Raw genomic sequence first — 25,420 nt, 5'->3', positions numbered from 1 at the left:
TTTTACAGATGAAGACTCAGAGCAACAGAGTTCAAGTAATTTGCCCAAGGCCACACCACCAGTAAGTGTCAGAGACAGGTTGAAGCCCTGGTCATTTTTGGTTCCAGACTTTATGACCTCCAGCCTCCTCAAATTCAGCCTTTCTCTTGCACAGTACTTTAAAATATAGAAAGAAATTTCACCTCCACTAATCTTTATGTCAGAATTGTAAGCCATGTGTTCTTATTGCAAGCATTTTAAGATGAGGAAACAAAGGCTCAGAGAGGATCAGCAGTTTTCCAAGTGGACATAGTTGGTAGCTGGCAGAAGCTGGATTTTTTTTCAAGATTTCATACTGACAAATTCTGAACTGAAGATTAGAAAAAACACGTGTTCAGCCTAATAACTGAAATGCACATGACTGGTGGGTTTCTAGGGGCCTGCTTAATGGATAAATTTGGGGTATTATCAGGCTTAGAAAGAAAAGAATTTTAATCAGGAGAATTTGGGAGATTACTCATTCTCAGTATGCTATCAACAACCTACCTGTGCATGGGTACTTCTTTGGGGATTTTTTGATATGTGTAGAGTTTTTTGCAAGTTTTGCTTTTAAGTTTTAAATATTCAGACATAAGAATAAGGAAGGTCGATAATTTTGTACATGTTTCCTTACTCAAATAATAGGGAAAGCACAAGACTAACCCTTTCCTGGGATGAAAATGTAGAAATTTAAGTTGATATTTATTATGAAAAAATAATAATATTGAAATTTATGCATTTCTCTGATGAAGCAAATGACAAATAATATAAAAAAGGGGCAATGACCTTCATTTTTCTTGAAATGTTTGGTTTAATTCTTACTACTTTTATTTCAATCTTTTTTAGGTGACACAAAATATTTCCAGTAACTGGTCTATGTGGAAAATCTTCCTTATTTGTCTCTTAACCAGTGTAATAACCACAACAATCAGAGTGCGCATAGTATATCTGGTCAATAAAGGGGGAAATAAAATTTCTCCCATTATTATCCATACCCCTCCAGATGGTGGGGAACCTATTATAATAATTTCGGGAACAACCTCATCTCCTACTTCTCAACCTGCAGAGACCAAGAATGACAACAGAAGTGACTACTATGACCACAGCAAATGTACTTTTTACCACCACAGCAGACAACTCTACCACTTCAACTGAACCTATTGCCATAAAGCCCACAATCATCACTTCACTTGAACCTACAAATGACAACCTACAATCACAATCACCACCACCTCCACCTCCCCTGAAGTTACTACTAGAATGGAAACTACCACTGTCTCTTCAACTGAACCTACTACCATTATGGACACTACCACCATTCCAACCAAATCTACCACTTCACTTGAGCCATACTACCACCACCACAGCTGTAACTATGTCAGCAGAAGCTCTATCTACCACTATTTCAACAGAACTTGCAACAACAACCACTTCAATGGAACATACAACTCCTGAATCTACAACCACCATGACTTCTTCTGAACCTTCTGCAATAGCTCCCTCACTTCAAGTGAATCTCTAAGTATTACCACTTCAGTTGATCTGAGAACCCTTTTGGCCACAGGTACTTCAAGTGAACTTACAGTCACAACAGAAATGATCACTTCTGAATCTGAAAACAATACAATTTCTACTGAACCTACTGCTATTACAACTATCATAACCCCTTCATTGGAAATGACAGCTATTATGATCAATACAACCTCATCCACTGAACCTAAAAACCCTACAGTTTCTACTGAACGAACTACTGTTACAGCTGTAATAACCACTTCAGCAGAAACTACAAACCAAACAGCCCAAAATTCTACTTCTGCTGAACTCTCAACCACAATACCAACTGTCATTCAACTGAAATTAAACCTCCAACCAATTTCACTGAACTGACAAATATAAAAGTCACTACCACTTAAACTGAATCTACAAATAATACTATATGTACAGTTACAAAAGGGCCACAATTTCAATCACATTTATAACCATTCATACTTTTTTTCAGAAACAATTGTCCAAAAGAACCCAGTAGCTGTTCAACAGAATTTATAGTACTTCAAATGAACCTACAGTTCCCATAGCTACAATCATTATAACTGAAGCTATACCCATACCCCCATGGGAACGAGTACTTAGCTGAACTTACAACCACCACCATCCTACTATCATGATGGCCCCCACCACTGTCATTTTATCTCAACCCTCTATTGCCAGTACTTACAATGAACCTATAATTTTAAATTAATTTACATCCACATCAGCTACCACCATTTATTCAGTTAAACTTAACTCTTATAATACAGCCACCTCCATATCATGCATTCATTCTGTCCCATATTTGCCACTGCTCCTAGTTAACTGAAATGAGAACTAACTAACATCTAGGTTAACAAAGGCTACAACTACCATGGCTACCACTTCCAGTGAACCAACAGTCAAAATAGGCTCTCATTACTATTTTAGCTGAACCTAAAACACCATGTATTCTGCACAGTCTTCTACCACAAAAGACATTACCATAATTTCAGTTGAAGCTATAACTACCACTATTTCACTAAGCTTACACATGTCACAAAGCCAATACATCAGCTGAACTTACAGCTACCATGAGAAATAATGCAATGATTTATCTGAAGTGGTGGCAGTAGTTGTGTTAGTGTAGACTCAACTGATGTGATGTTTTAAGTTGAGCCTAAAACTACCACAATTAACAACTACCATTTCAGGTGGATTGGGTACCATAACTGTTCCCGCCAGTACTTTGAAAAAACCAAAAAAGCAATAAATAAATAAATAAACAACAAAAAATACGAAAACAACCAAAAAAGTGTAACACGACAGTGATTTCTTCAAAGCAAATTTGTTTTTAATTACCGTCTCTAATTATCCCATTATCTAATCACCCTCACTATCGCTCATCCTACTGAGCTTATACCTGTAATTAGTACTGTAGGTGATTCTGTAACCAACGGCAGTACTTCATTGTAACCTTGTCACCATCTCAAAGACAACAGTCTAGTCCAGCACCAATGCTTCATCATTATAAAGACATAAAACCCACTTCAACTCTCTACTTATCTCTATACCCATTAGACTTCCATTTCACTTGAACTGAAGTTTTACTTAAAAAATCTCAGTTTTGGAATTCTCTGAATAATTCCTTGTTCTTTAGATTTGATTTTGGAACCATGCAAATGTTTTACATGATTATATATAAAATTATGTAAAAATGGAAAAAGCAATCCCTAAAAATCAAGGGCAAAATAAGATAGATAAACCTGCTGGTGTATTGAGTTGATGGCTTAATGATGCAGATGGTATTCTTTTAAGTGTTTTGAAAATATAATAATTTTGCTATATATCTCAAAGAGATCTATCTAACAACAGAAAAAAATATAATAATCTTAATCCTTTTCAGTAGCCATGGTTTTGGTCATTGCTGATACTATTTTTCTAAAACTATTATATGTATCATAGGACAAAACAAATAAGCATTGCCATTAAGAACAAAGATTTTCATCATTAAGAGGAAAAGATTCAAAGTAGAATCAAAGAAGTTAGAAAAATTTTCAGTGTTCTTGAAGATTAAGATCATTTAATTTTCATAGAAAATGAATCTAGTTTTTAAGAAAAAGCCTTGTCTAAGAAATGTGTGATAAAATTTCATGGTAAAATCACTATTAATATTTGTCGATATATATTATGTGCTTAAAGAATAGACTTTCAATATAGAAATACTTAGAATAAGCACCATAACAATTTTACTTATATATTTTTTCTGTGGATGAAAATATGTCATTATTTTCCCAGTTTTAATCCCTCTTTTCCCCAGCAGTAACCATCATCCTAGAATAGTTCAAATTATTTTCACATTGTCCTTTTGACAAGACATTTGCTTTTTTCCAGTCTTTGGCTATCTTCAATAAAGCATCTATGAACATCCTATTACATGTCTTTTTTGGATCTATCACTCATTTCTCTTTGGCATATACCTATGAGTGTCTTATTGTGTCATAGGGTAAATGTATGTATAGTTTTAATTATCTAAGTATAATTTTTACATTATTTTCTTGCTCAAGATGCTGCTGTTTGAGTTACCATTTCTAGATAAAATATAAAAGGTCCCATACTGTCACTTAATATCTCTTTAAATGTAATTATTTGATATCATGCCCTTCTGTTGCCAAGATAACCTCACTATGTACCTAGGCCGTCTCTATCAATCTCTGTCCTTCCTTGTTTCTTTCTGTCCTTCTTCAGTGCCCTCCTTTTACTTGTCTACCAGCTTGTCTGACAAAACCTTTAAGAACTGAATCAGAATTTGCCTCCTACATGCCATAGCCAGCTTCAAGCCATTTCTTAATTTTTTTAACAACATCAATTAAGACCTGTTTATTCTCAATCCCATTTTACTCTTCCTGCCTGAATCACCCCCAGGTCCCTCAACTCAATCTACTGAAACTTCCCTGACCCAACATAGCACTCTAGTTCCTTCCTCAATCCCAACCTAACCATAATTGAAAAAGGAGTTATATTTATCATGCTACCATGGTAAATCCCAAGATATACCACCAGGGTCTTACTGGTGTTCCTTATTTGCCTTTATTCTCCACAATAGATTTAATCTAAATGTCTTTCCCTATTCCTCCACCTATCATTTTCCCTTTTAGCACAGAGTGATGAATAGTCAATGGAGTTGGTAGTCTAAAAATAACTTGAAATTAAAAAGTGTTTCTTACAGCATTCATATCCCACCAGATAGATGGAAATAATAATCTTTCATGTGTGGAGGTATAATGAGAATTAGACTTTTATCACAGTGGTACACCCACTGGTAAAGCCTAAACATCTTTTCATAGAAAATTTTAGTAATATTAATGGCAACTGCACTTCCCAGGGGTACCAACCACTAAGGGTGAACCAGTGACATTTTATAGCAACCAGAGCAATTCTTTTTGCTACCACTGACACATGTTTTTTAAAAAACCATTTAAGTACTAGACTTTAATAACAGTCAAATGACCAATTTTAGTCTTTTAAGAAATAGTGTTTTTTTTAATAGTAATAAAAATAAGGAGGACCATTGGAATTGCCTTCCAATGTTTAAAAGCTGTTATTTGGAAGAAAAGTTATTTATTTTGTCTTTAGAAAAAAGAACCAGGGAAAAATCAGTTAACGTCACCAGGAGGAATATTTTGACACAACATAAGGAAAAATTATCTGACAATGAGTGTCATCAGAATATGGAATGCCAAAATTCTATAAAAATTTTGAACTCCAGTCATTGACAGTGATCATAAGAAACTGAATGATACAGTTGACCTTGATGCAATGGAGGATATAATTAGATATTTGGGTCTTATTTTTCATTTCATACATATAAATTTATAAATAACAAAAGAACATTAACCTTGCTGTGTCAAAATATTACAATTTAAACAAGCCTTGAAAGATATTCTAAATCTCAGTGTGTCATTTATTGATGAGGTGACCATATATCCTGGTTTTCCCAGGACAGTCTCCGATTACACCTATTGGGCCATAATAATTATTAATAATGAATCCTTTCACCTCAAAAATGTCTGGGTTTGTGTGTTGTGTGATGGTTTGGAGGTTGTATGTACCCCAGAAAAGGTCATGTTCTCTTACTCCATTCCTGTGGGTATAGACCTATTTTAGATGGGACCTTTTTTTTTACATTTTTTATTGTGAAATACAAGATATATGCAGAAAAATGATAATTTCAAAGTACAATTTAATAAGTAATTAGAGAGCAAATTCCAAATTAGCTTCCAATAAGTCTTTGTTGAGTGAATCTGATATTTGTTGAGTAAATAAAAGACAACATTGTCTCAGTAAAAACATTTGCAATTTTTTAAGCCAACACAAATTGAGATCTAGAATATTTTGAAATGGAAAAAAAAATCACTGAACTGCAACTGAACTTATGTTTTTCAGTTGATTAAGTTTCTACTTTGATTAGTGCTACTAATTGTAGTACTAGTATTCCTTGAATAACTTTTGATTGGTTTTACTTTGGTGAAAGGATACTCTTATCTAGATAATAGAAGCAGAACTATGAAAAATAAAATGGAAACATTTATTTTATGATAATCCTATACAAAATACAATATAGAAGTATAATGTATCTGATTTAAAATAATCATATGCAAACTATGAATAACAGCAACGAGGCTAAGCTTTTCAAATGTGATATCTGACTAGTTAATTACTTTATCAATTATACAACAAAATATGATGAATATAATAATCCCTTTGTTAAAAAAAAATTCCTATATATAAGAAAGCTCAAGCTTCCATGCTGGTTGTCTGCATAGAAATAGAGCAAAGAGGGCTACACAGATGTTTTTATTATCATCATAATGACTATGGTCAAATTTTGTCCATGGAAGTACATGATATGGATAAAATAATTTTTAAAAAGTCAGTATCGACTTTTTAAGGCAAAGTGGTACTCACTCACTATTAATAGATGACTCTAAATGAGCCCAGTGCTAACAAACTTGGCCAGTGAAAAACAAAATAGCAGTCGCCCTCAGTTTAATATTTTTTGGCTAAAATATCTGCTGAAAGTAAAGAGCTTTCATGGGGGAGTCTGATATACAGTGATAAATACCCATACATATTTTTGTACGTATTCTATTCCAATTAGTTTGTTATATGGAATAACAAATGCACAAGAAATATGGGGTCATTTTGGAAAACAAAATATTTGAATACCACTATACATGATTTTACATAAAAATTGATTTTTAAGTATTCAGTTTTATGTTTTCTTTCACACTTTGTAACTGTGTCATTTAAGGATTTTGAAAGTGGGAATTAAAAGTTTCTGCACAAGTGACAGAATGACGTACTCCTCTCCGGGCTATTGAATAACATAGAAGTACAATCAAATGCTTGCGGAATACCATTGCTCTATGTTATGAAGCCCCAGTGCCAAATTATGATGTGTATCTCAGTATTGTTGTAAGGCAGTATTTTTAATTAGGATACAAATTTAACTTCAGTGGCAGAGGTCCAAAGTAATAGTGACAAACAAAATGAAACTCTATTGACCCTTTGAAAACATTTGGACTGCTCTTGAGTTTTGCTCTATGAATTGGTCCAGCCTCTTTTGCATCTTGTCTCCTATTGCTCCACCACCTTTAGGGTGTTGTCCTTAAACACATGGTCTGAGATTGTGCTCCACCTCATCTTCATTCCAGTTGTGAAGAAGTGAAAGAAGGAGAGGGACATATGCCCTTCCCTTCCAAGTAAAGTGTTCACTCTGAAGTTACTAACATGAACCACACTAATATCCATTACACAGAACTTAGTCATACAGTCACACCTAGCATCAAAGGGGCTGGCAAATGTGGTCTTTATTCTGGGTGTCCATGTGGCCAGTTAATATGTGGGTTCTCTTACAATGAGAATGAAGGGAAGAATGGTTATTTAGGATAACTTCTATTTTTTAAATTTGTAGCCAGAATTTGAAGATAATCCACTTAATTTCTATTCTCATTAAAGTACATATATTTTGTTGGTTAATGGTGACATTGATTTTTCAGTTAAATTCAATGTTCATGTTCATTACTATTGAAGTTTTCTGTCACTTGGGCCCCATATAGCCCCCTAGCCCAGAAGCTACACAGTGGCTCATGGGCTTAATTTTTATTGCTGAATGAGCATCATGTTTTTATTGCTCCTTGGAAGAAATCCTTTCCCTGTCTTCCCCTTGTTTCCACAGATTTTTTTGTGCTTGTTATGTTCTAGAGCAGGATTTCTCAACCTCAACACTACTGATATTTTGGGTTAGACAATTCTTTGCTGTCAGGCTGTTCTGTGTATTGCAGGATGTTTTCTAACATCCCTTGCCTCTGTCTACTAGATGCCAGTAGCAATCCCTCTTCCAATTGTTGACAACTAAAAATGTCTATAGATGTTGGTAAATGTCCCCTAGGGGGCAAAAGCACCCCGGTTGAGGAATCATTCGCTCTTTAAGAGGCTTCAGGTTATTGTTTTGCTTCCATTTGTTCCAGTAGAATTCCTTAAGCTAAAGTTGAATAAATTCTTGAGTGTTTTTGCAAAGGTCATACATTTTTTCTTTTAAAGTCAAAACCAGTGTATATAATATAATGTTCCAATAGGGCAGGGATGTATTCTTTTGTATGCCATTGAACACTTAGCAATTAGCACAATGCATGGAATTAAAATACATTTTTAATGAATAAAATATTTTTAAAAAGTTAACCATTTCTAAGCTGAAGGAAAATTAGATTTATTAAAACGTGTCATTTGAAAGATATTTAGTGAGTCCGTCTCATGTATTATAAATATTTACACTTGAGATTTGCTCGGACTTTGATGTACATATGAATTATCTCAGTTTCTGGCCAAAATCCCTAACCTCAGACCCAAACCCAGATCCACTAAGTCTGGGACAAGAGCAGAATTCACTGAAAGCAATTGCTACCCGAGATCTTCTGCAATACTGAGACCTTAATCCTTGCTTTTCTTTGATTTGCTAATGACTGCTATTGATGTCTACTGAAATGTCTACCTTTCTATGTATCTTCCATGAACTAGGCAACAGGAGTGGGAACTGGACTAAAAGACGTGGGATTCCTTCAACATGACTCCACAGTGCACGGGTTTTGTCAGTTTTCCTCCCTAGCTTCGGATTCCTCATCTGGGAATTCTCCTTCAAATCTGTTAATGGTTGATTATCTTTCGCTTAACCATAATGAGTGAACATGCAATATGTTGTTGTATGTAAGGATCACTGATTTTAAAATTATATATGTGTGTACTTCTTTATTTATTACTGTGTAGTATTCCATTATATGAATGTACCACAATTTATTTCTCCATTACGGGCATTTGAAACATGTCAAATTTTCAGTTATTATGAATAAAATTGTCCTATGAAAATTTTATACCTTTTTTGACATACATACTCAGTTTCTTGGGTCTATATGTAGAAATTGAATCTATAGGTCATAGGAAAGGTGTATCTATAGCTGAAGTAGAAATTGCCAAACAGCTTTCCAAAGTGGTTGTATCATTTTTCACTCCCACTGGCAATGTATGAGAGTTCCAATTAATCCATATCCTCACCAACACATGGTAATGTCAGCCTTTTAATTTTAGCCTGTCATGGATGATTTTGATCTGACAAGTTGGATGGATATCTGGGCAGTGAGTATTAATGACACAGGCATTTTTACAAAAGAACAAAACTATTTTACCTTGATTGTGTCATTTGTATGAGGTTATTTTTGATTACTTAAGTTTATCAGATAAATTTATTTGAAAACTTAAAAATTATTCTAATATCATTCTTGACAAAAAACTTTTTTGGTAGTTTTATATAGGGTTTCGTTGGACACATGTGTTTGATCCTGTTGGATGGCTTTTCAGTTCAGTAATTGTCTGTTATTTCTTAGCTCTTACAAATTCCTGGTCAATAAGGATATTTCTACCAATGGAAGAAAGGAGGTTGTTTTTGAGGTAAAATGGAAGTATTGGAAAGAAATACTTGCTCATTTACCCTTGAACTATTACTTTCAAGGTGCCAAATGTGCCTTTACAATGAAGTTTATATTTTTCTACAGGAGAAAAGAAAGTTGCTAAATACATTAGAAGCTGTTGATTTATCATATTCTGTTGCTCTCACTTTAGAAAACAGAGACTTGGGCCTTAAGAAAGTGTGTCCTAGGGGATTTCCTTTTGCTAAATGCGGGGGAGTAGGACTAGGCATTTCAGAGCGTTTGGGGCAGCTTGAGAAGGTCAAGGCCAGACGCTCAGTAGTGGTACCAATAAGGGGAGAGGATGGTTATCTTTCAGAAAGTAAGCAACTGGAAACTTCACCTTCTTCAGAATTCTATCACGGAATAATGGTGTCTGAGGGACAATGACAAAAGGAGAAAGAAGGAAATATTATGTAAGGTTGGCATAGTTTGCTTCTGCTAGGTGGGCCACCGAATGGTAGGTCTCCGAGGCTGGGATTGGTTTTCTGGGTTCTTGTTATAATCAACTAATTCCTTACCTCTGACTCTAAGGTGGGTCCTCTGCTAGGAATGCTATTTAATGTTTAGTTTGATCAACACCTGCACTGATGCATCATAGTCAATCTTCCATCACTCAACTAAAATATTACTCAAGGTCATTGCAGATGTAAGGTGCAATGTTCAAAAAGAAAAATGCTCCAACTCAAGAATGGAGAGAAAATGTGGGAAATATGTGGTAAATATTGAACGTCCTGGAAACCAGCCAGTGAATATTTGTTATTCCATTTTTATATCTTGCCTATGTGAATTTTGTTTCTGGTCTTAATAGAAAACCCTAATACTTTTTCTTATAATATCAAATAAAGTTCTTATATCCTTTACAAAAAAGAATGTATAATTATAATTACTAAGGAAAGCCCATTTATTATCTTTTCTACTACTATCTGTAAATCAGGCATCTCTGTGTTCCCCTGAGTTGAAGCTAGTCTGTGGGCTGTGTCCCTGGTGGTTTGTCCAGAGACCTGCTTATCCCAGCCACGCAGGTGCTCTGTGACTAAGGCCTTGTGGATGCTTTTGGTGATGTGCTCTGACTTAGTAGCAGCCTTCCTTGGCAGTCATATGGGTTGCATATGGGTTATGGGGCAGCATATGGGTTATGGAGCAGCTGTTCCACCTTGTCTTCATGAAAGGACCTAGTGTAGTGCCTTGGGTGGTCATATCTGTAGTGGGCTGGGGGCCGGCAGGAGGGATTGACACTGTACTGTCCTTTGGTGTCATGGTCATAGACATAGCCGCTACTGTAATAAAGATCACACTCTCCATATGGTGGGGACCTAGCAATATAGTACCTGCAAGAGGGTTGCTCCTGACTCTTAGAGTTAGACGCTATTCCTCAAACTATCCTTTTGTGCTAGGTTGGGCATGCTTCCTGAATTTGAAGTAGAAACCTTCTGTTTCTTGGACCTTCCCTGACCCCCGACACGTGTCCAGGGTCTGGGTGTTGTAATACGGGACGGTAATTGACATCACACGGAAATATTCCATGCTCGACTGGCTGGTGTAAGGAAGACCCGTCATCAAGGATTTCAATGCTGATGCTTCTTTGGGATTTGGAGAGGGAGAAAACAGGCTTGTCATTATCCATCCTAGAAAGGATGTGGGCCTGGGACGTGAGGCTTCCACTCCATTGGCGGTGGTGCTGAGATGAAGATTCGGGCTCCAAGTGGCTGCTGCTGTAGGTGTTTTGGGTGAGAAAGGTGTGGTGGGCATGATTCTGCCTCCCTGTGGCAGCCTCTCTGGGGTTTTGTAAGGGCTGCTGTGTTTCCATAACATTTCTCTGGACTACCTGGTATCCCCAAACTGTTCATTGATGGCAGCTTCTGAATTGGATTCACTCAATACCAAGAGACTGGGGGAGAGAATTCTTGGAGAGTAAGTCACTGAATTTGATTGCTGCCCGGCAAGAGTGAAGGAGTCGTTAGGATCATTATAGGTGGTAGTATTGGACAAGGAGCTAGTCTCTGATGGGATTATGTCTTCTGGTAAGATGACTGTTGCTTTCTGGATGGGTTTCTTTCCACACCTAATTCTGTATACATCTATTGCATTTTCAGTCTCTTGGAGCATTCTCACTATATCCATGTAATCTTGCTTTCGTTTTTCTTTCCAGTTTTACAAAGGTCTGGCTCATTGGGAAGTTTTTCTTTGCAGCTTCAACCAGCTTTTGCTGTATTAGGATATTACTCTCCAGTTCTTGCAAAGCAGGATCCTCTTCACTCGGCAGCAAGTTATCATATAATTTGAATTCAGTACCTACACATCTGCTGACCTGAGGAGGGTTCTCTTCTCACCTATATTCAGTGGATACTCCTTTGGCATTTTGCCAGTGAGCTCAGCCTCCCACCATCAGATCTTCTTAAGCACTTCGACTTTTTTGAAGAGTTTTTCTTGCAACAGTTTTTCCTTCTTGAGTTCAAGGATTTTCCTCTCTCTTTTGCCCCTCACTAATCTCTGAGTTTTGAGAAACCATGGAGATTAGACTGCCATTGCTTGCCATGATGAACTGACTTTTTCCCTCCAGGCTCACCAGTTTGGAGACCTTGGTGTTCCTGTCTCCACCAAATCCATGGCAATATCATCTCAACTCCATGCTGAAGGAATTTTTTCTTTGCTTTGCTTCTGATCCAGGTAAAGCTGATGCTGACTAATTGCCATTACCCAGAAGGACTTGATGAGAGAAGAGTTTGCAGACCACGTTTGCACAAAGAGGCCACTTTGCTGAAAGGTTCTTCTTGACACTGAAATCCTTTGCAGATCTTGAACTTGAACAGCAGCTTTTTTTCTCATAGAAACACAAGTGCTACAGCTGTTTCCATTGGAATAATTTCTGAGGCTCTACCTTATCTTGTAAATCATACTGGCTGATTCCTTTATAGCTGACTCCAAGCCACCAAGGAATTCCTTGTTTATCCTTTACTGCATAGTAATGGACTCTGTAAGCTGGTAGAGCATCTACTATTTTCATGTACTGGACCACTGCTTGACCTTGAGTCAGACCTTTGATTTTCAAATAATGCTCAACTACTGTGTCCTCACAATAAGCAAGGGATGGATATTCCTTCAGAGTTTGGGTTGGAAAGGCTGGTAGTGACTTTAAATCTTTTCTGCCCTGCAGTGAGGTGGTGAGAGACCTAGAGGACCAGAGGCTGGTTGACTCCTGGCTGGCTGGGGCACCAGAGGGGGAAGAAGGGGAGAATTGGAAATCTGGGGCTACATTTTGTTTTGAAACAAAAAATGATAGACTTTTTTGTTCTTACAAAAGTGTTGTTTCAAATAATGATCTTTCACTAACTATGTCAGGACATACTGATAGGAAAACTTTTCTTTCCATCAAGGGCTATTTGGAACATGGGGATAAAATATAAGTTCCTACGTTAAAATATAGATGATATTTTTGGAATAATCTTACTTGAGAAGTTGCTTGAGAAAACCTAACTGATTTTCTGTTTCTTTTTCCCCAGTTGTTTTCTTCTTATGGCCATTGTCAAGTCCACATGATCATGAAGCACACAGTTCTTCATGTCAGTTGCCACCATCAACTGATGTCACTGGTGATGCTGGCACCGATGTCTGTGTTGCCTGTATCAACCCAGAAACACTTGGATGCTCATGGTGCCCAAAGAGAGAATTGTTTTACGGAAAGGTAATGTTTGGAGCTGCGTTGTTTCCCTAGGCTTAACCTCCATAGCAGTACTCTTTTTTTTTAAATGCAATTTTATTGAGATATATTCACATACCAGAAAATCATCCAAAGTGTACAATCAATGGTTCACAGTATCATCTTACTATTATCATGCATAGTTGTGCATTCATCACCACAATCAATTTTTGATCTGTTTCATTACTCCAAAAAAAAAAAAAAAGAATAAAAATAGAAAAAGAACACCCAAAACATCCCATACCCCTTATCCCCCCTATTATTTATTTATTTATTCTCTTTGTTTTCTTATTCATCTGCCCATACACTGGATAAAGGGAGTGTGAGCTACAAGATTTTCACAATCACAAGGTCACACAATATAAGCTATTTAGTTATACAATCATCTTCAAGAATCAAGGCTACTGGATTACAGTTCACCAGTTTCAGGTGTTTCCTTCTAGTTATTCCAATACACTAAAAACTATAAAGGAATATCTATATAATGCATAAGAATAACCTCCAGAATGACTTCTCGACTCTAATTGAAATCTCTCCACTGAAACTCTATTCTGTTTCATTTCTTTTCTCCTTTTTTTGTCTAGCAATAGCTTTTGCAATCCCACAATGCCAGGGCCAGGCTCATCACTGGAAGTCATGTCCCTTGTTGCCAGGGAGACTTACACCCCTGGGAGTTATGTCCCACATAGCAGGGAAGGCAGTGAGTTTACCTGCAGAGCTGGCTTAGAGACAGAGGTCACATCTGAGCAACAAAGAGGTTCTCTGGGGATGACTCTTAGGCACAATTTTAAGTAGGCTTAGCTTCTCCTTTGCAGGAATACGTTTCATAAGGGCAAGACCCAAGATCTAGGGCTTGGCCTATTAAATTGGTAGTCCCTGATATTTGTGAGAATATCAGGAATTCCCAGGTGGGGAAGTTTAATATTCCCCCACCACCACTAGTCCCTCAAGGGGGCTTTAAAAATACTTTTTATTCTCTGCCAAAATTGCTCTGGGATGAACCGGGGCATCACACTAACCCATACAAACCAACAAGATCACACTTCCTATTCAAGGTTCCATGTGATTATGGTGTTTGAAGAACTGACCATAGAAGTTATATTAGACAGTGTGCTACAGAAGATAAAAATTTTACGCCAATAACATCTCTTCCTTTGGTCTTACACAAAAGTTGAGGTAAAATACCATCAGTATCATCCTTTACCCTTTAGTCTGATTTGCCTTAGTCCTAACCTGATCAGCTTCATTCATATCTCTAACTGAAGTCTGATCTCTTTTTCAGCTTTTTTAACAGTCACAGCAGTACTCTTGGTGCAGCATTTCTGTGGGAAAATATTTAATAATTAATTCATTATCAGTTCAAGTCACTGAAAGGGAAATGAAGAGAAGTAGCTTTGTGAGGCCCTACCTTCAAGGAGCCATGTTCTTGTTGGAAAGACCAAAGCATAAGTACACAGCTAGACACTAATATGAAAATAAAATATCCTTCCTGGCAGTGAAGGACCTGACTCAGGTGGAAGACAATATCATGTGTTATTGCTCAGGGCCCTGGGTGGGTGGCTGATCCACACTGTCCTTTCCTTCCAGCCTTTGAGCCTGACCGTGGCCCTTCCTTCAGTCCCCTGTCTTGGTGTGGTGACTGGGGTCAGATCTGTGTTCCTGACCACATAGTCACCTCAACCTTGTGGCCTTATCTCTGCATCCTCACTCCTAGGAAGACACCTAAGTTTGAACAATTGCTGATGGTTTGTGACTGTTTAGTTGGGTGCCCTGGGCTCTAGCCTTCACCCTTCCACCCGTGATTGGAGGCTTTATAAAAAGAGTCTGAGCTTAATTCTTGATACAAAATAAGAGACTCTTATTTTATATGTCTGAGAGAAAAGTGAAGAATGAAACACCTTTACTGGGTGCGGTTACTTAGAATGATTCTTCTTTTTGTGGGGGTAAATCAAATCTTATTAGTCATTGAAGAGAAAATTGTAGTTACCATCCGGACTCAACATATTATTTAACAAATGGGGGAGAAAAAGTCCTGGAAGGTTCACATATTTGCAAGAGTTCACGTAGCTAGTTAGTTAGGCACAGCCTAAGAACTCAGTTCTGTTGCAAGGTTCCAAACTGCCTGACCTTCATGTAGCTTCTGGTTTTTTTCCATATCTCCAAGGGGTATCACAGGCTGCCCTCCTGTGCGTTGGGAGGGAAGCCTTTATTTTCCTCCTCCTTCAAGCTTCCTTTAGTCAAAGGAAGCCTTGTGGTACCATAGGTGACGCCTGGTGCCCATGGGTGCCCCTGGTTTCTTTGGTCTTGGTGCCAAATATCTGGTTCTTATCCTGGCTGCCCGAGAGCTGCCACCCTGGACACTCAGACTGGGCTTCCCTACCAGGACTCAGGCCCACATTTTCTAGCAAAATATATAGCCCATCCCTTTCAAAGAAATCAGTGTTATGCTCCCCTCACTTACAGCTTGAGCTCAGTCATGAAAGGAGGGGTGATAATGAGTATATCAGTAATCAGACTCAGTTTTCAAAATGAAGTGATGGTATTGCACTGAGCACCATATATACATTATTCTCCTAGTTAATCCTTTCAGTGATCCTTTGATATAATTATATCTTTTCTTATGAAAAAAATTGAGGCTTAGTACATTAAGGAAATTGCCAGGTATCAGCCTGTTTGTAAGAGTCAGACATAAAATTCAGCGCCAAATCTTCCAGAATTCTTTTGAATCCAGAGCTCTTAATAACCATGGTCCACCATTTCTGGTAAAAAACAAAAATAAACAAACAAAAAATTAAATTAAAAAATAAAATTGCAATCTCTTTTTAATCCCCCCACCCCTACCCCAAAGACTACTGTGGTAGATATTATTCACCACCTTAGAGATAAGGAAACTTGAGGCTCAGAGGCGTTAATAAACTTGTTCTAGACTGCAGAGGATTGGGATTTGAACTCAAGTTTTTCTGATTCTAAAGCTCATACTTTTTTCCATGTCATTCTGTCTGTCCAATAATACTGACAAACAATATTTGCTGCATCATCATCTTCATCATCACCACAGATTCTTTTCTAGCTTTTACTACATGGGAAGCTGTGTTCTAAGCACTCTGCTCATGTATCTCATTTAAGCCTCACAAAACCCTATGGGGCAGGTTCTACAATTACCCCTACTGTATGAGGAGGACTCACAGGATCAGGGACTTTATGTAAATTGCCCAGGTCACACAACAGTCCAGCTTCAGCATCTGTCATCTATTCAGCCTCACAGTGGCACAGCACCTTACATATTACAAAGCTATTTTATTTATGCTAATCTTTATGTTAGTCTCATAAGTCAACATCTTACAGAGAAGGAAATAGTTGCTCAGAAAAGATAATTACTTCTCCAAATACAAATAGCCAGTAGGCTCTGGATCCAATAAGGGTAAGCCAATGCCAGATTGCATGCTGCCAGAGAGAAATCCAAGCTGACATTTTAGCCAAAGAATGTGTCAGGACCGATAATTAATCCTTTAAAAATGCCTGATGCTAAAAGGCTTCTAGGGAGCCTATTAATGGGGACTTTCACGTATTGTCAGGATCAGAAAGGAGGGGAATTTGAGCATTCTTGTAGTATTCCTCAGATGTAGATAGTCCCCCTCATGTGCCCTGAAGTGGTGGAGTAAGAAACCAACACATCCAATGAGCCCACAACTAGCACAGAACTGTCCTCACTTCCGGTGAATCTGTTGTAGTAAGTGCTGACACCACCGCTCTCAAACTACAATATTAAAATGGCCTCCTCCACAACAGCCAGACCTTTAATTACTACCTTAATTATGTTAATTTTAATCACCTCCACAGTCACTCGGACTCTAAACTTGTATCTACAAATGCTATCATAGGTGAGTTTTGGCCAACAGAAATACTTCTTTAGAGCTTGTAGCAATGACACTAAAACTACTCCAAGATTTACAATTTAGCCCATCACCGATGCACCACAATGACATCCAAATCCACCTCAAAATCTACATTTAAGTCTTCTATACCTTTTAGATCTCCATTTTGTTGGGGCTAATATTATATTTTGTAAGAGTATGGCAATTTCTCTCAAATTTCAGATCATGTAATTTTCCTAGAAATTGATTCAAGCCTAGGGGCCACTCTAAGAAATTTGATTGAGTTTAACAGAGGAATCCTTATTAATATTTACTGGTATTTATCGCAAATACTATTTTTGCTTTTATAAAGTTAAATGGTCCATCTTATGGAGATGAAGTCTTTCTACTGTTCAGAACATTTTGTTCTTTGGTTTACTAATTTTCTCTGTATTGAACTGTGAGCATGTTAAATAAACATAGAATGATTTTTAAGTGCCACATTTTATTTTCTTTATGCATGAAATTAATTTATTTTAATCTTTATTCTGGATTATTTTGCCTTTTTTGCACAAGTGCTGGAAGAATTAATTATTTGCTACTATTTCTGTAATTTTAACTCAATTAAACATCAGACATTTTTCAGGTCCCTGTGTTGACCAAAAAACTGAAGAAGATACAGAAGAAGAAATAACATTGTAGGAATAATTTACCAAATTAATTTGGGCACTCTTTATTTAGAATTCCTGGCTAAGAAGCATGTTTAGATTGAGTTTTATGTTGCCTGGGATCTACCCCAGACCTACTGTCTGAGAACCAACAGCAGTAGGCCAGGAGTGTACATTTATAAACACTTTTCACTCTAATATATAGCCAGGTTTAAGGGTCACTTGGCCAAGTAACAAATTACAGAAAGCACTCTGACTTGTTGTTTCCTACTGCTGGGGTTGGTGAAATGGATACAAATTATAAAACATTTTTTAAAACCATCAAAAGAAAAATCAAATTTTAAGACATAAGCAAAACATGAAATAAATTAATAACAACCTAAATCTAATCTGTGCAGAAAGTATTGTTGTGAGGTACAAAATCACATGGCAGGAGTGGGGGGAGGGGAGAACAGGGGAAATGTTTTATCTAGGAGGTAGAAAAAATTATTTTCAAGCAAAAGTTTCTAATATGTATTTTAATAGCTACTATGCTAATAAGAAGCAATTTTAATAGTACTTCCATTTAGCACCACAAGAATCCTTTAAAAGGTTCTGCCACCCCGGTTGGATGTTCTGAGCCCTCTATCATGGGACTTGCCCTTGTGGGGCTCCTTACTGCAAAGGAGAGGCTAAACTTGCATATAATTGTGCCTAAGGGTCTCCCCCGAGTACCTCTTTGTTGCTCAGATGTGGCCCTCTCTCTCTCTAACTGAGCCACCTCGGCAGGTGAACTCCATGCCCTCCCCCCTACATGGGACCTGACTCCCAGGGGTGTAAATCTCCCTGGCAACGCAGGATATGACTCCCAGGGATGAATCTCGACCTGACATCATAGGATTGAGAATTTCTTCTTGACCAAAAGGGGGATGCAAAATGAGACGAAATACTTTCAGTGGCTGAGAGATTTCAAGGGGAGTCAAGGGGTCACTCTGGTGGACATTCTTATGCACTATATAGATAACACCTCTTAGGTTTTAATGTATTGGAATAGCTAGAAGTAAATACCTGAAACTACCAAACTCCAACCCAGTAGTCTGGACTCCTGAAGAAGATTGTATAATAATGTAGATTACAAGGGGTGACAGTGTGATTGTGGAGGCCTTGTGGATCACACTCCATTTGTCTAGTGTGTGGGTGGATCGGTAGAAAAGTGGGGACAAAAACTAAATGACAAATAGGGTGGCATAGGGGTGGATGGTTTGGGTGTTCTTTTTTTACTTTTATTTTTTATTCTTATTCTGATTCTTTCTGATGTAGGGAAAATGTTCAGAAATAGATTGTGGTGATGAATGCATAACTATATGATCATACTGTGAACAGTTGATTGTATACCATGGATGATTGTACGGTAGGTGAATATATTTCAATAAAACTGAATTTATAAAAAAAAAAAAAGGTTCTGCCACCCTCATAATTGTAATAATATGTAAATAAGTATTAAAATTGCATTGAAATCCTTTAATGTAGATTTTATCAGTATAAATTGCTGTTTCACTAATACAAAAGCAATTGAAATGATCCAAGTGATGTATTACAGAAGACATGCCACCTTTACTGTACTTTTATATTTCTAACAAAGAAATAATGGTTTCCAATTTGCAATCCAGTTATTCCTCGGGAAGAGAAATGTGTTAGAATTGACCTGTGCTTGTAAATGAATACAATTTTACCTTTTACAATAACAGTAACATTTCCCCAGACTTACAAATAGTCTGCGCTCAATAAATAATTGTTCAATAAATGGTTGCATTCTTATTTTAGCCTCCAGAACATCTGATCAGTAAAATAATCATTCAATCAATCATTTCTTTGTTTAAAAAAGTCTTTGAAGCGCTACCATGTACTAATTTTACCTTTTACAATAACAGTAACATTTCCCCAGACTTACAAATAGTCTGTGTTCAATAAATAATTGCTCAATAAATGGTTGAATCCTTATTTTAGCCTCCAGAACATCTAATCAGTAAAATAATCATTCAATCAATCATTTCTTTGTTTAAAAAAGTCTTTGAAGCGCTACCATGTACTAAGCATTCTAAGCTTTAGACAGTCACATGTAATGACACATGTCCCACTCCCCCAAAATGCTTATTTCCTCCCCTGGCTGTCTCTTATAATTCCATCCTCTGAGACCCAGATCAACCCCAACTTCTCCACCAAGCCACATTCATCTCCTTTGTGAGCTCTTCCTTCTTTAATCTCACATGCCTTTTATTTCTCACCCTACTCTTAGGTTATCTTGTATTCCATTATTCATGTTTCCATATGTGTTTATTTCCCAACAAAATGATAATCTTGTTTTTGGCAGTGACCTGTGTAATTTTAAACTTTTTTTGTGTGAAAATTTCCCAATATACATTCAAGTACATTTTATCCAGCTTTAACAACCATCAGCAGCTTTTCAAACATGTTTCATTTGCCACTCTCCACTTTTAAATTGCTTGAGCATTTTAAAACAAATCCAGAACATTATGTCAGTTAACCTTTAAATAATTCAGTATGCATCTCAAAATTTTAAGAGGACATTTTTTATATAACCAAAATGTCATCATCACATCTAAAAAATTAACAGTAATTCTTTTTTCTTTTTTGTAATTGAAGTACACAAATCTAAGTGTATGGTTCAATGACTTTTTTCATATTTATATAGTCAGCATAAATACCAATCAATTCAAGACGTAGAACATTTATAGCACCAAACAGGCTCCCTAAGCAGTATCTAAATCCAAATTGAAGGTAGCCACTATCTGACTTCTATCATCATAGATTCAATTTGCCGATTTTTAAACCTTATGTAAATGGAATCACAGAGTATATACTCTCAGTGTCTGAAGTCTTTAACTCAGTTTTATATCTGTGATGCTGTGTAGGGCATTATTTTGGTGAATAAGGCATTCAGTAGGCCCAGGATGGCAGTGTTGGCAGAAAGCATTTAAGTTATATAGGGCAAAACCATGTTCAGAGTAAGTCTGTATTCTAAGGGAGACATATCCCAGCCCCCTCCATGATAAAAGAAATCTCATTTAATCAACACACCATGAGTGGCTGGGTAGTACCCCTTGGTAATTGTGCTTTACTGGGTTTTTAGTTGGCAGATTAGACATTCAGCATTTGTTGTGGCCAAATCAGTCTTGATGAAGGAAAGCCCATGTTTCCAAGCCCATGCATATGCTCCATTTCCTCTGATTTGGCCACAATTTGTCCATGAGACTGTTAAACGTGCCCTGGGACATTTGGAGAAACAGAGTGACACAATGGGTTATCTTTCTTCCTTCCTTCCTTTCTTTCTTTTTTTTTGATTGCTTCAAGCTTTTTCTTAAGTGGTCTCTTTTGACTAGCATTTATATGGGACATCATATTCTTACATTTTGTACCCTTTATTAGAGGTTCAACTATATATATATGTATAGTTCTAGCCAAACAGCCCATAATTCAGTGTGAATTTGTCCCTCTGGCCATCTCTCTTTCCAGACCAAGAGGCCAAGCATTTGTACTACTCATAATTCTTCCCACTAAAAGGATTTCCCTTCTCCACTAACCTACAAAATCCTCCATGAAGTGGTTGCACTTTCTGATGGTGTCAGCATATCATGTGCTAAAATCTATAATCCGGGCTCATTTTTTTCCCGCTGTCAACTCCCCTATGAGGCCACTTGTGTAGTTTGAGGGAAAGGTGGCAATGTGGAAGAAGTAGGTGTCTTGGGAGTGTGAGCCACCATTTATGCAACTTAGTTAAGCTTTCATATACTTCTTGAGCCCAATCTTGTTTATACTTTGTCCACTGGTGATGGTGCACTGAGGACATGCCCAACTTCATGACTCCCTGGATTGGATTTCACTCAGTTCATGATGGGCAGCTCAGGTGATATGGTTGCTTGGTATCCCTTGAGCAAGCATTTATTGTCTACCAGAGTCCAGTAACAATCCAGGCACTCTTTCTCAAGGATAATAGCTATTTGTAGAATAGGATATGGATTGTTCCAAAACCCTTTGATTCACCGACTGGTGGGGCATGCTGAGGTTTGATTATGGATCTGGAGGAATGATAGGTGATGTTCTAGTCCTTGGAGCCCCATTATTTCCCAGTTAATACCTTAACTGGCAAGACTATAAAGTTAATTTTTGTTGTGATTCTGCAACTTGCAGGATCAGATTTTCAACTATATAAGATAAGGCTTGGAGCTATAAAAAATAAGAGCGTCTTTTAAAGGAAACAGAAAAGCGCTCTTTTTTTCTTACCTTGCCTTGAGCTGAGAACTTTTAGCCTTGAGTTTGTCAATTTTTTTTCTTTATGGTCTAGAGTTTTGTCAGAAAGAATCAGCTCAATTCACAGTTCTGGTAGTATTTATTACCACCATAAAAGTCTAGGGTGATAACCACTTGGTTTCTCAAAGCCACTGTATGCCATGGACTAAAGGTTTCCCATTCTCAACTGGGAATGACGTCATCATGCTTCAAATTCAACCAGGTCAGATAACCAATCCAAGATTCTCATCTTGAGGAGCTATTTTCTGGAACCACTCTTTTTATCTGGGACGCACTGCAGGAATATGGAAAGCAGCTTAGGTAACACAAGCAGAAAGGACTATAGTTATCATGTGCTGACACAATGACTGGTAGCATTGGAGGAGTAAGAATTGAGAAGGCTGCCTCTGGGTTTTCCCCAGCCTGCAATGCCAGCTGTGATCCAGAGCCCAGGAGCCTGCTGCTGACTCCCCGTGGTCGGACAGCTGCAGGAACCCACTGCCAGGCCACAGCTTCCTGCAGCCTCAAAGCCAGAGATGAAAGCTGGAGTCAAAGAGCTAGTCAGTGCAAAAACTGCTGTCTGTGAAGCTTGCATTTGTCAGACATCCCCACTGCCAGGGAAGTAATGGCTTGTACTTCCCTTGACTTTCCAAGTCTCACTTGAATGTATCTTCTTGGCAGAGACTAGAGTTTGTAGAAGTGTGGTTTCCAGGACTTCCAGCTCTTTCAGGGGAGTGCATAGAAAGGACTTGGAAATAATGCTGAGTGCCCATCAAAATGCCTAGCACGTCTTTTGAGAGGGAAAATGTCACTAAGATCCCAGTATTTAAAGCTGGGGAAAATGTTTAAACTCAATAGCTAAAAAAAAAAAAAGAGGAAAAAAAATCAATTCCAAAAGCACTTGTACTTAACCTATTCAGTTAAAACTATATTTAAACATTATTTTACTCAACAGTGATAACAGTATGTTTAAACATGTGTTCCTAATATTTTTTTGGCAAGTCAAAATTTTACAGCCCTTTGAGAAAACAATTTATGTTAAGGATGATAAAATGCCCATAACCATTGATTGTATAATTCTACTTTCTGGGAATTGACTGCTGGAAAATAAATTGAAGTATAGAAAATAACAGCATTACTAATAATTTCAAAGATGTAGTAACCTAGAGAGGGAACATGAGGGAATGAGTTAAATCAACGATGTTACATTGGCATGATATATTTTAATTGGCATCAAATGTGATGTTTTTGAAAATATTTATATGACTGGGACAAATTCGTATTATAAAATGTGAAGTTATAAAGAGCCTACTGTATGTGTGTCTATGTGTGTAATGTGATCATAATTTAAAAAGAAATGTATGGCAAAAGAAACATTCTAATTCCTATAGCATGAAAACAGCCGCCCAGTCTGAATCTCCTCACTCTTCTTTTTAAAAGCGTAAAGAAACCCTGCAACAAACCCTTACTGAAGACTTACTAACTACAATTTACATTTAAGCAGGGTGAGGAAACTATAAAACAAGCAGAATATTATTTTATACCCTACACATTGCAAAATAAAAAAATTTTGACCAAACTAAAGATTATTCATCTTTAAAAAAATGGAAATATTCTTATGGGAGTGATTATTGGTACAATCTTGGAATAATTTTGGTAATATGTGGTAAAATTGAAGAAACACACACCTGATGATCCTGCACATTCACCCTTAATTATATAGCTAGAAATATTTTAATAAATGTTCCCAAGAAGGCATATGCTAGAATACTCAAAGCATCATTGTTTATAATAGTAAAAAATGGAACCAAACTCAATTCCTTTCAATAGGAAAGTAGATGAATAATTGTGGTATATTCAGTCAATAAAATACTAAAAACAGTAAAAATGAATGAAATAGACTTACAGATGTAATGTCATTGCATTTCATAGACGTAATCTTAGTCACAGAAGAACCCCATAGTGCAGAAAAACACATTATGATATGGTTCATATAAATTTTAAACATTTAAAACATTTTTTGAACAATGTGGCAGGGGTGTGGTAAGTGATGTCTAAAATAGAGAAAGATGAGGCTTGAGAAGACAGAGACAGGAAGCCCAGAGACTTGTGGGCCATGGTCAGGATGTGGGCTTTTGCCCAAAGGGGGAATGGTAGGGTATTTAAGGGTTTTGAGCAGGCAGTGATAACAGCAGGTTGACATTCTTTCCTTTGATTTTTAAAATTGAATTAGGGAAGTTGTAGATTTACAGAAAATTCATGCAGAAAATCAGAAAATACAGATTTTCCATATCACCCCCCCAGCCACCACAGTTTTCTCTATTATTAACACTTCACATTAATGTGGTAACTTTGTTGCAGTTAATGATATGCTATTATTATAATATACCATTATGTACAGTCCAGAGTTTACGTTAGGGTCACTGTGTTGTACAGTTCCATTTTTTAAAAAAATTATGATCTAGTAACATATATAAAATCTGAAATTTCTCCTTCTAACCATATTCAAATATATGATTCACTGGTGTTGATTCCAGTCACAATGTTGTGCTACCATCACCACCATCCATTACCAAAAACCTTTCCATCAGCCCAAACAGAAACTTTGTACCAAATAAGCATTAACTCCCCATTCACCAACCCCATCCCAGGCCTGTTGTGCTGTATTCTAGTTTCTGACTCTATGAAGTTGCTTATTCTATTTATTTCATATCAGTAAGATCATACAGTTTGTGTCCTTTTGTGTCCGGCTTATTTCACACAATACGATATCTTCAAGGTTCATCCGTGTTGTGGTATGTATCAGAACATCATTCCTTTTTATGGCTGAATACCATTTCATTGTATGTATTTAACCCAATTTTGTTTATCCATTCATCAGCTGATGGACATTTGAGTTGCTTCCATCTTTTGGCAATTGTAATTATTGTCGCTATGTACATAGGTGTGCCAGATCTGTGTTCTCCTTCAGAGTTTAGCCCTCCTATAAAGGTCAGCTTGAGGTGATAGTGAATGCAGGGTCCACTCAGTCTTTTCTGAGCTTGCATCTTGTCCTGGGCTTTTGCTCACTTGTAACCGTAGGGATTTCTCTATTTACAAGAATCTGAATATCCTGTCTACTCACTGTGATATATACTTTCTCCTCCTCCTGGGCACTCTGTTAGATGTCTTAAAATCCTTGTTCTTTGCCCCAGACTGCTTTGACTTGTTTCTACACTGCCTTAGACCTCTGCAAGCTGCTTCTGCCTGCAGGGCAAGTTCTGGAAGTGTGAGCCAGAGAAGAGGATCCTTCAGTGTTTCAGGCTGCCACCAGATAGGTTGAAACCCACATACAGTCACCACAGTATGTTATTCTTCTCCCTCTGG

The 25,420-nt window shown here is 37.2% G+C and overlaps 1 pseudogene; it reads right to left on the bottom strand.

Annotated features, from left to right (window-relative positions):
* Window positions 1-10,467: 10,467 nt before the first annotated feature.
* Window positions 10,468-15,400, bottom strand: LOC119511251 (annotated as a pseudogene).
* Window positions 15,401-25,420: the final 10,020 nt, after the last annotated feature.

Source organism: Choloepus didactylus, chromosome 16 (assembly GCF_015220235.1).
Source record: "Choloepus didactylus isolate mChoDid1 chromosome 16, mChoDid1.pri, whole genome shotgun sequence".
NCBI lineage: Eukaryota > Metazoa > Chordata > Mammalia > Pilosa > Megalonychidae > Choloepus > Choloepus didactylus.
This window is presented reverse-complemented; position numbering and strand designations above follow the sequence as displayed.